Genomic DNA, 11514 nt, shown 5'->3' on the forward strand with positions numbered 1-11514 from the left:
CCTATTTTTCTATGAAGTGTTTTTTTTCTGTTGCTTTTTTTGTTATAATTTTTTGTGCGCGCTTTGTTCTTTGTTTTTCCGACCGTTGTTGACAACCCTTGTTGGCATTTTGCGACGTTTCTTGTGTACGTAATTTGCATGTTGCCTGCTGCCCTGCTCTGAGGGGCCGAGGGCAATGCCAAGCCACAATTTCTAGGTTTTTTCCAGTTTTTTGTCTTTGAACCTCACCATGTGTACATGAGAAATAAATTGATATATATATATATATATATATATATATATATATATATATATATATATATATATATATATATATATATATATATATATATATATATATATATATATATATGAAGGGAGCCAACAGTCACCGAAACCAAGGTGCGTAGGGGAGCGCTATTTTTTTAATGTGTTATGCTTATCAGTGGGATAATATTTCCTAGATTATTAAATCGCCTAAAGAAAATTACTGCAGCAGAAAAAACAACCATGCCACCGCTGGGATCCGAACCCACGACCTCCGAATACCGCGTCCGGTACTCTTACCAACTGAGCTACGGCGACGGCTGTCCAATCTGCTGCTCTCGTTGGTATTTGTTTATTTATGTTTATTATATATATATATATATATATATATATATACTTATTTATTTATTTTCAGGGAAAAAGACTTCTTGGCACCGTCAGTAGTAGTGGCTATACAGAGACCAACGTTTGAAACAATGTAATATGACGTTTCGGCCGTGGAATGGCCTTCACCAGAATAACAGAATAGGAACGGAAGACACAGAATATGACGGAGGGTGCGCAAGAAACGTAGAAACATATAATGCACATAAGATTAACAACGTATCACACACGTAACTAAAACGCGATATGTAGGTACACGAATGTGGGTCACAATGGCTCAACAGGAGGGCTACGTTTCGAAACTTAGTGCGTTAACAATCTTAGCTATGGAATACGACGAAAGATTAGAAGTGTCATGCTTACAGCCCAAAGATTAGATACCATAATTACAGGACAGCAAAAGTTAAGAAGACAGAAGTTGTACACTCTAAAACAATAAAAAAGGTTTTTTCGCTTTTCGCTGTCTTCTCGCGTGTGGCGTGGGTCGGACAGTGCCTTCCGTGAGACCGAATGCTGACGATGCCCCTGCGGAGAAATTCCCGGCAAGGTGGGCGCATTCTCAAGTGAGAAAACCCAACCGGAACCCTCAGGGACAAGCTAGGCTTATCTCGGTGCTGCCGAGAGAGGCCGCGCTACGCGTCTGCATGGATTCTGCGTTGTCGACGACAGCTACGCGGATGCCCGCTGTGTTGCCACCAGACGCAGCCCCCACGTCCACGCAATCGTCAGCGCCTCTGGGCCTCCAGCCTGCGCCGTCTTCCGATGCTACGACTTTGGCCTATGACATGGACTGCTCCACCGCCTCCGTGCCCGTGGCACTCCCTCAAGAAACTGTGCCCGTCGCGTCAGTTCAGTATTCCCACCAAGGGCTGTCACCAGCGTCTGAGCATCCTCCACAGATGCCTCCCGTGAGTCAAGGCTCTCTTCCGCCTGCTGCGAACTCGTTCCGCGTTACCATCAAGCCTACATTGCGCTTTGATATGACTGCCATCCCTGCCCGGAATCTTCAAGCCACAATTATCCACGCCCTTGGCTCTTCGAACTACTGCGGGTTTGTCGTCCATCGCCCGTCGAACACCATCACGGTAAACTTGTCATTCTTGATGGACGCCCAGAAACTTTGCGCAGTTAAGCGGATCCCTCTGGAAGACAGCATGCATGTCCCTGTGCAAATATATTTTGCATCTGGTCCTGAGACACTCCTCTGCATGGTTTATCATGTCGACAGCAAGAGCCCTCCCGAGGAGGTGCGCGCAAATATCCACTGCTCAACTCACGTTGTACAGCAAACACGGCCTATGGGTCACCGGGGCTCATACCTGCTCATCCTGCAAGGCCCGTTGACCCTCCCGAAGTACCTTACCTGCTACGGTGCGATCGTCAAACCGCAGCCCTTCCGACCTCGTCGTTTTTTTTTGTTATCACTGCCACAAAGAAGGACATATGCAAAATACCTGCCCTAATCCAGCAGCTGTGGCCGACATGAATGAACCAACAGTTTCTTGTGCCCTGTGCAAATCGCCGGACCATGACATTCGCTCCCCCAATTGTCCAAAGAAGAAGCAAGCGAAGAAGTTTCACAAGTCGCCTGCAAAAATGGATGTTCCTACAAGTAATCGCTTTGCAGCTCTCGCATGTGACGACAACGACTTCCCTGAACTTCCTTTATCTGAGCCCGCTGCTGACCATACGTCTCCTCACCAGCGTACATATGTACAAGCGGCTCACCTTCCCGGATCAAATGGCACGCCAAAACGTCCAGTGCATCCATCACATTTGGATACCACAGATGAAGACGCAGCTTTAGACAATGCAATCGCGGAGGCTCGCCGCCCACTAGACGAACTCACCCAGCGCCGGGAACAGCGTCGTTCTCAATCCTCTCGAAGAATTCGAATAACTCGGGAGCAATCATCAGAGGAATCACCTAGGGTAAGCACTGGGCCACAGTCAGGTGCCGACCACCTGTTAGCCGTGACTGCCCCGACAGTGGATAAGATATTAGCGCTGATGAAGCAGGTGACATCCCTCATCGTGGAAGCTCTTCGGCCTCGTCATGGATAGCGCATCATCATCGGTGGTGGTGCAGTGGAACTGTCGAGGATTCGCTAATAAGGCCTCTGAAGTGAACATCCGCCTTCGCGACGAAATGCTGAGGGCATGGGCGCTCCTACTGCAAGAGCATAATGCACTCCCACGCCTTTCAGGTTTCTGCGCATATCATTCACCCTGTATCCCTGATCGCCGTTGCACCGCCTCCTCCCTCAGCCCAGGTAAGTCTGCAATTTATATTCAGAGTTCAGATCCGCACACACCGCTCGACCTTTCACGGTGGTGCAACGCACATCAAGAGGTTGTCGCCCTTCTCGTAAAACCTGCACGCACGCCCCTTGTCCTAGTTTCTTTTTATAGTCGTCCTGGCTCCGCATCTCCCAATCTGGGATGGGTTCGTTTTCTACGTTCTACCAACTCGGGCATCTCTATTCTAGTTGGTGGTGACTTCAACGGCGCACGCATTGCGTGGGTTTACCCATCGGATTCCTCAAGGGGTGCAAACATCCAAGGGAGCTTTTTGTATCATTCCTTACAACTTTTAAACCACCCGAATACTTCTACCCGCCCACGAGGTGGCCCGTATTCACCTGATTTGACTTGGTGGTTAGGTCCCGGTAACCCTCGTTGGGCTGTTGATTCTGATAATTGGGGTAGCGATCACAACCCTATTTTTATGTCCTTCACGCCTACGCGTCTACGGAAAATACGCCGCACTGTACGAATACCTCCATGGGACTCTCTACACGCAGACAATCACTTATCTACATTCAACCCCTCTTCAGCACTGTCTACTCTCTCTGCTGTTCTCGCTACTCACACTATTACCACTACTGTAAATGAAGACGACCCAAACCCGGACATACATCTCTTGAATCTGTGGGCTCTTCGTCGCCAGGCGGATCTTTACGCTACTCGTCACCCCGATGACTCATCGGCTCTTCCTACTCTTCACCGCGCTACCGCACGGGCGCGGCGCTATGCAAAGCGGCTAGGCAGGCAACGCTGGGCTGCATGGTGTGCCCGCCTGTCCTCTACGAAGGGAATCAACATATTTGGAGAGTGTTTCACGCCATGGAGCGCCCTTCTCAGGTTGCAAATTACACAGAGAGCATTCGCATCGCGCTAAATGTGGATGAGGACACATTTGCACAACAAGCGGCCCGTCAATTTTTTCGAAACCATGACTGCACCGCTACGTCTCCACCTGACTTATCGGTTACAGAGGCCTGCGATGGGATTACTTCTGACCTCACCATGGCAGAGCTGCTGGCCTCCATTGAACGTTAAGAACTACTTCTACTCTCGGCCACGACGGCATACCTAACTACTTATTCCGTAACTTGGAAGGGAGGGCTATGCAAACCCTACTTGATACTTTTAACGAAAGGTGGCTTTCTGGCGTCATGCCGGGAGACTGGAAGCATTCTATTGTGGTTCCAATACCCAAGTCAGTTCAGCCTCCAGTATCTTTATCGGCCATTCGTCCAATTTCCCTTAGACCAACATCTGCAAGCTTTATGAAAACATTCTAGCCGCACGCTTGTCGTGGTGGCTGGAATCCCATGATTGTTACCCAGATACCCAAATTGGTTTCCGCCCACAAATTGGAACGGAGGACGGCCTTGCTACTTCGGCTGCTGACGTGCTTGACCACTCTCCGCAGAGTCACCTTGTACGAACCGTAATCGCTACAGGCATAACAAAGGCATATGATAACATCCTTCACTATGTCATTCTTGCCTCCCTTCAAACTCTTGGTCTCCCTCACCGGTTCCTCCTCTCCATTCAGTCCTTTTTAGCAAATAGAACCTTCAGCGTGCGTGTCCACGGAAAGCCCTTTGGTAGCTTCACTTCCAATAGAGGAGTGCCGCAGGGCTCCGTTCTCGCCCCCACATTATTTAATGTGGCCTTAATTCCTCTTGTTCGAGCCCAAGAGTCCATTCCTTCTATCCGCGTGCTTGCGTATGCCGATGATATAACGTTGTGGTGCTGTCATCCAGATGCGTCTATTCATCAGTAGGTCCTTCAACACGCGCTGGATGTATTGACATCTCGCCTCCGACCTCTGGGGTTAACACTCTCTCCTACTAAATCATGTTTCATTCGAATAGGAAATAAAGCCGGCTTACGGAAAGCTCCCCCTTTAAATTTTACGGTGCATAATTCTCTGATTGCTCAGGTAGAAGCTGTTCGTATTCTTGGTCTTCTCCTCCATACATCTGGGACTGACACCCCGTGGCTGACAGCCACCCGTAAATCGGCTCACGCTACTCTAGGCCTGATTCGTCGCATAGCTATGGCGCTCTGGTGGCGCACGTGCTCATACGGCCCGCCAGCTTGTGCGCTCTATCCTTCAGCCACGGATAGTATATCAGGCACAATTTCAACGTCTCACCCGCAGACAGTGGGACTCCCTTGAAGCTATCAATCGTGAGGCTATGCGCGTCATAACATATCTGCCTCGTTTAACACCCATAGCTGTGCTACAGGAGTTCGCCCAACTTAATACACTCAGTGAAATCATAGGCCAACGGGTGGCAAATAGAGCTCAAAAACAGTCTCTCAAACTTCATCGTTTAAAGACACTTCCACCGTGATCCTATTGCCAGCTCACTGACAATCGCCCCACTGTTTCCCCGTCGGTATCAGCAGCGTATCTGCCTTAAGGGTGCATATTATACACGGATGCATCACATTCTGCAGAGAGGGGAGTTACTGCTGCGTATAGTCCATCTTATCCGCATCTCAACTCTCGCGCGACGTATACTGCGGATACGTGAACTCCCCCTGGCATTGGAACTTCAAGCCATTTATAATGCCATTGCTTCCCTTCCGCTCGTTACAACATTCAATACAGTTCATATTTACACCGACTCCCGCGCCGCCCTTAAACAGCTTAAGGCTGTTCGACGGACGTTCCAGATTTCGCAATCAATTCATGTGCTCTGCGCAAAGTATCCATGTCCTGTGCGCATACATTGGATTCGCGGCCATGCCCAGGATCCACATAACATTCAAGCGGATGCTATGACTCATCTTCATACATTAGACGATCCGCCATTTTCCCCTCTTCCCCCAGATCCGTTCCTGTCCCATGTTTCCGATTCCGAAGTTCTGCGCCAGCGAACACGCGCTCTAATTCCTCCGTGTTCGCACCCTCTCCCCCGTAGTCTTACTCGGCAGGAGGAGGTATCCGTGCGCCGGATTCGGGCAGGGGCGGCTCTGACTCCATCTGTCCGTCACCGGTGGCGTGCCAAAAATCTGCCAGCACCTGACAGGTGCCCTCAATGTCGCGCTGTACCGGACATTTGTGATGTGCGGCACTTGTTGTGGACGTGCCCAGCGACGGGTGCTATCAGAAAACGGCTCCTCAGGGAGGTGGGCCTGCGATGGAACCGCGAAAATCACTACGTGAAGTGGACTATATGGACAACCGTTTCATTAGCAACCTCTGCGACTACCTCAGCGCAACGGTTCTTCACTCCTTCTTTTAACCGTCAATCCCGTGCATTCCTTCCCCCCTTCCTTTTTTCAACTTATGCCTCATGGCATATTTCTCGAACAAAAAATAATAAAAAACTAAAAAAACACACGGTCACTAAAAAACACAGGTCACGATAAAGCAGCATAAACGGTAACAGTATTAGCTTTTATTACATCCTGACAAAAAAAAATAGCTCATGACGCTGTCTGCCTGTTCTGTCCGAGCACAAGAAATGAATAAATAAGAAGCATACCCCTGCGGTGATGTAAAAAGATGAACGTAGCGACATTTTAGGTATATGATGCAGCGGCAAGTTAAACATACAGGTGCGATTAAACGCAAACGCGGGGTGCGATATACATAAAGAAAAGGCACGAACAGAATAGCACTTAACATCGGTGGGTATCAGGATGTTTGAACTGGTGGGGTGCTCAATTTCTCCGCGCTTTCGTTCAAACCAGGAGATACTGTATTATACTTATACATCAGGAAACATTCTCTAATTTCTCGGTCGTGATTAGATTTAAATGCAGATTCCAGAATAGTAGCTGTAATATGATCAAATTAATGACCTGGGAGCTCAACATGTCTTGATAGGGGCAGGTTTGGGAGGGATTTAACATGAGCTCTGTGGCTATTGAAGCGTAATCTAAAGGGGGTTTCAGTCTGACCTACATACTGAAGGTTGCATATGGTACACTGGAGTAGGCAATTTATGTTCGCACTATCGCAGGTGAAGTCACGCTGAATTTTTGAATGAAAGTTAGAACCCGTACTGCTAATGCTCTGAGACGTAGTCATATGCGGAAAAACTTTACAGCGGCTCTTGTTGCAAGGGTAGAACTTTCTGAGGGGCTAGTTGGTACATTTCTATTAAATAGCGTTCGCTAACAGGACGGACACAGGAAACTTCCTCTGTTTGTCCTGTTAGCGCACGCTATTTAATTGTTGTAAGGGTGGCAGCCTGTGGGTTGCGGAGCAGCAGTTTTTGAAGAAGTTAGTATGTGCCGTAGGTTTATCGATCTTCTATAAGCAGTCCTTGGTGGTTCTACGAATATTTCCTTCAGGCGAACACTTTGCATGATAATATTATGGTGTTTTTTTTAAGATTGCCGAAACTTTTTGGTGCGGATGCAGAATGAGTAAGGAGAAGGTTGGTATTCGTGTAGGAAGTATCTGGTTTTTTTTAGCGAGTAGATTCCTTCGGGATTGTGTATCTGCGCGCTCTATGGCATCATCGATCAGCTGAGGGAGGTAATTTTGTTTAATGTGCGCGCTACGAAGTGTGGCGCAGTTGCTTTTAAAGTCAGATTCTTTGTGCAGATACGCTTGAACCGAAGTGTTTGACTGTAGGGGATGCTGGTTTTAACATGTTGGGCATGGATGCTATCAAAGTGCAAATATTGCTGGCGGTCAGTAGGTTTTAGGTACACCGTTGTAGTCAGCCTGTCTTCGTGAAACGAAACGGTGACGTCAAGAAAATTCACTTTACATCTAGAGTACGTAAGGGAAAATGATATAGAATAATGCAGGTTGTTCAAATCGGCTATAAATTAAAGCAGCTCGGCTTCGCCCTGGGGCCAAATAATAAAATATGTTATCAATGTAACGCCTATAGTGAAATGGTACTAATGACCGGCTTTTCAAAAATTCGGTTTCCGACAAACCCATAAATATGTTTGCATAATTGGGGCCAATGCGCGTGCCCATAGAAGTGCCACTAATTTGAACATAATGCTTTCCCTCAAACTCAAAGTTGTTAAGTTGTAACATAAGTTTAAGCAAGGTGGCCAGTGTACCACCGTCCACTATCTTTTCAAAGCGAGCTTCATTGTAGACGGTCACGACTTCCCGGATATCAGCTGCATGCGGAATGTTCATATAGAGTGAAGTGGCGTCGAGGGTGACAAGCAAAGAACCCCGAGGAATGACCAGATCAACGATATCGGACAGGAAGTCAGTAGTGTCCTTTATGTAGGACGAAAATGCGGGCGGAATTCAATTAATTAGCGTATCGACGTAACGGGATAGATTATCCGTAAGAGTGTCGACACCAGAAACGATGGGTCGACCCGGAATGTTTAGTTTATGAATTTTTGGTAACAAGTAGAATCTACCAGCAACCGGGCTAAGCAGAATGATTGAGCGAAAAACGTTTTCTGTAATTTGGTTATCATTATAAAGGTCTAGCGATGTATTCTTGAGAATTTCATTGAACTGACTGGTGGTGTCATAGTCCAGAAGTCAATAAAAAGAACTGTCTGCTAGCTGCCTGTGTGCCTCTGAGACATAATCACTCCTGTTCGCTACATCCACAGCTCAACCCTCTGTTTAATAATAATAATAATAATAATAATAATAATAATAATAATAATAATAATAATAATAATAATAATAATAATAATAATAATAATAATAATAATAATAATAATAATAATTGGTTTTTTGGGGAAAGAAGATGGCGCAGTATCAGTCTCATATATCGTTGGACACCTGAACCGCGCCGTAAGAGAAGGGATAAAGGAGGGAGTGAAGGAAGAAAGGAAGAAAGAGGTGCCGTAGTGGCCGGCTCCGGAATAATTTCGACCACCTGGGGATCTTTAACGCGCACCGACATCGCACAGCACTCGGGCGCCTTAGCGTTTTGCCTCCATAAAAACGCAGCCGCCGCGGTCAGGTTCGAACCCGGGAACTAAGGGGCTCGTTTACAAACATTTTAAGGAAGGTTGTTTTTTCTGTTGTTTTATAAGCAATTTTCTTTAAACCAATTGATTGGTACTGCAAATTAATAAAAAAATTAGAAACATTCCCCTATGCACCTTGGATTCGGTGACTGTTGGCTTCCTTACTATATTTGTAAACGAGCCCCTTATTTTCATTTGCCTTGACTGCTGACAGCTTAACGCGGCTCTCGATTCTGGCAGTCTTGATGCCATAGGTAGCATAAGAGTGTTCTCGCACAGTTTCCGCCTCGCCTTTAGATGACGTTCTACGTCACACTCGCGGTATTACAGGACGTGCTAAGTCCACAGCTATGGACCAAGGTGGCACTAGCGAACACTCTCAAGGTTCGCTTACACGCAAAACATAAATACCCACGAAAGCAGCAGATTGGACAGCCGTCGCCGTTGCTCAGTTGGTAGAGCACCGGACGCGATATTCGGAGGTCGTGAGTTCGGATCCCACCGGCGGCATGGTTGTTTTTTCTGCAGCTCTATAAGTAAATTTCTTGAAACCAATTGATTGACACTGCAAATTAAAAAAATAAATTAGAAACATTGCCATATATATATATATATATAATATATATATATATATATATATATATATATATATATATATATATATATATATATATATATATATATATATATATATATATAAGTGGCATAGGGGAATGTTTTTAATCTTTTGTTTTATTTGTAGTGCCAATCAATCGGTTTAAAGAAAATTACTTATAATGCAGCAGAAAAAACAACCATGTCGCCGGCGAGATCCGAACCCACGACCTCCGAATATCGCGTCCGGGGCTCTTACCAACTGAGCTACGACGACGGCTGTCCAATCTGCTGCTTTCGTGGGTATTTATGTTTACTGCGTGTAAGCGAACCTTAAAAATGTTCACCAGCGCCACCCTCGACCATAGCGGTGGACGTAGCACGTCCTGCTATACCGCGAGTGTGACGTAGAACGTCATCTAACGGCGAGGGCGGAAACTGCGAGAGCCCTCTTATACTACCTATGGCAACAAGACTATATATATTTATAGAACGCGTCAAGCATATTCGCATTTTCGAGATTATAAATACTGATATGGCTATTAATAAGAACCGGCGACAAATCTCCAATTCCAACTATACACCCAACAGTACATGTTAAAAAGATGATTAATAAAATTCACTTAACCAGCATACTATGTATAACGATTCGCAGGTTTTCTGGTGCCCCCCAATACCGCTATTACTATGCTAGAAAAGACGTATTTTTAATTCAAAAAACCCATTTTTGAGAGTCAATTAAAGTTTATGCCTAACCCTCTGTATTCATCGTTACAGTGGAATCTTACGGTGTATGAAAAAATTCCTCTCATAAACAACTTAATATTCAAAAATGTGATTGCCCAGAATATCCGGGTACGCCCATGTCCATATCTGCGAAAACAGCTGGACGGAATTGACATAATATCGACGAATGAATTGGACGATGGCGTCCTTACGTCGAAGCGGAGGAGAATGGACGGCCTCACTTCGTATTCTCCAATTAAAAATAAAGAACTTGCGCGGCAAAGGAACAAAACCGTTCCAAATGTCGCCGGCAGACCTCTACTGTCCAGGAGCTCTGTACCACATGCGGATGAACGCAGTTGCTGTCGAAAATGCTGGTGATGCACCAGCAAATACTGCGTGCCTCATTAGAAACCTCGTCGTATAAGGTCACAGCGTGCTGGTGACGCGAAAGATCGATGAGCTGAAGGTTTGACCGTTTTGTTTAGCAGATGAGTGCCAACAAATATGTACACGGAGTGCATGTCGAATGGAAGTAGATGTATGCTGCTCCTGAAAGCTTCAAAAGTTCAAACACAGATACACTGGCTGGAACTTGATTTCCACGCACTACACGTAGTTTTTCCAGTACGCTTTTAGAGCGAAAGATCTATTCCTCCGGTGCAAAACCTCAAGGTCATGTCGCTCCGACGAATGATCTTCAAGTGGCGAAGTGGGGTGTGTAGCTGTGACGTCGTACCATGTGACTCACCGCGCCTTGATGCGGACGGACGGACAGACGGTTGGGTTGGGGGGGGGGGGGTGGATGGACGGACGGATGGGTGGATGGATGGATGGATGGATGGATGGATGGATGGATGGATGGATGGATGGATGGATGGATGGCACAGCACATGGAGATGATCCATCACATGTGTAATCTCAAATTTCTGTTTGCAGGTGCTCGCCCCTAGCGGCACATTCTGTCGTCGTTTCAAATTTGCGACGAAACTTCGTGACCAGTAGAAGTATTGAAGGATACTGGCAAATATAGGTGTTGATCAGTTTCTCTGGAGCAGTAGAGATAATGAGACGTTGATTATGCGATCTCTCAAGTTTTATTTACAATATTTATTGGATTCTTTCAGCACCTCTCCTGTTACTTTACCCTCTTTTGCCGCGTGGTAAAACCTTTCTTTACTCGAAAGCATGAATGGAAAATGACAGAGTACGTTCACACCATCCGAATCAGAGTGAAAGTATGTTTTTTTGCCAACTTATTTTGCTGATTTTTCATGCGTGACTGACTAAACTGAGGCACACACATGATAGATTCAATTTCTTGTATTTTTTAAAGAACAC

At 46.1% G+C, this 11514-nt stretch overlaps 1 protein-coding gene across 1 annotated transcript in view; it reads right to left on the minus strand.

The window, feature by feature from the left end:
• LOC144122910 (uncharacterized) overlaps window positions 1–11514 on the minus strand; it is a 217945-nt gene that overhangs the window by 191399 nt on the left and 15032 nt on the right. The gene's annotated exons all lie outside the window — the stretch shown is intronic.

This window comes from Amblyomma americanum, chromosome 3 (assembly GCF_052857255.1).
Source record: "Amblyomma americanum isolate KBUSLIRL-KWMA chromosome 3, ASM5285725v1, whole genome shotgun sequence".
NCBI classification, from domain to species: domain Eukaryota; kingdom Metazoa; phylum Arthropoda; class Arachnida; order Ixodida; family Ixodidae; genus Amblyomma; species Amblyomma americanum.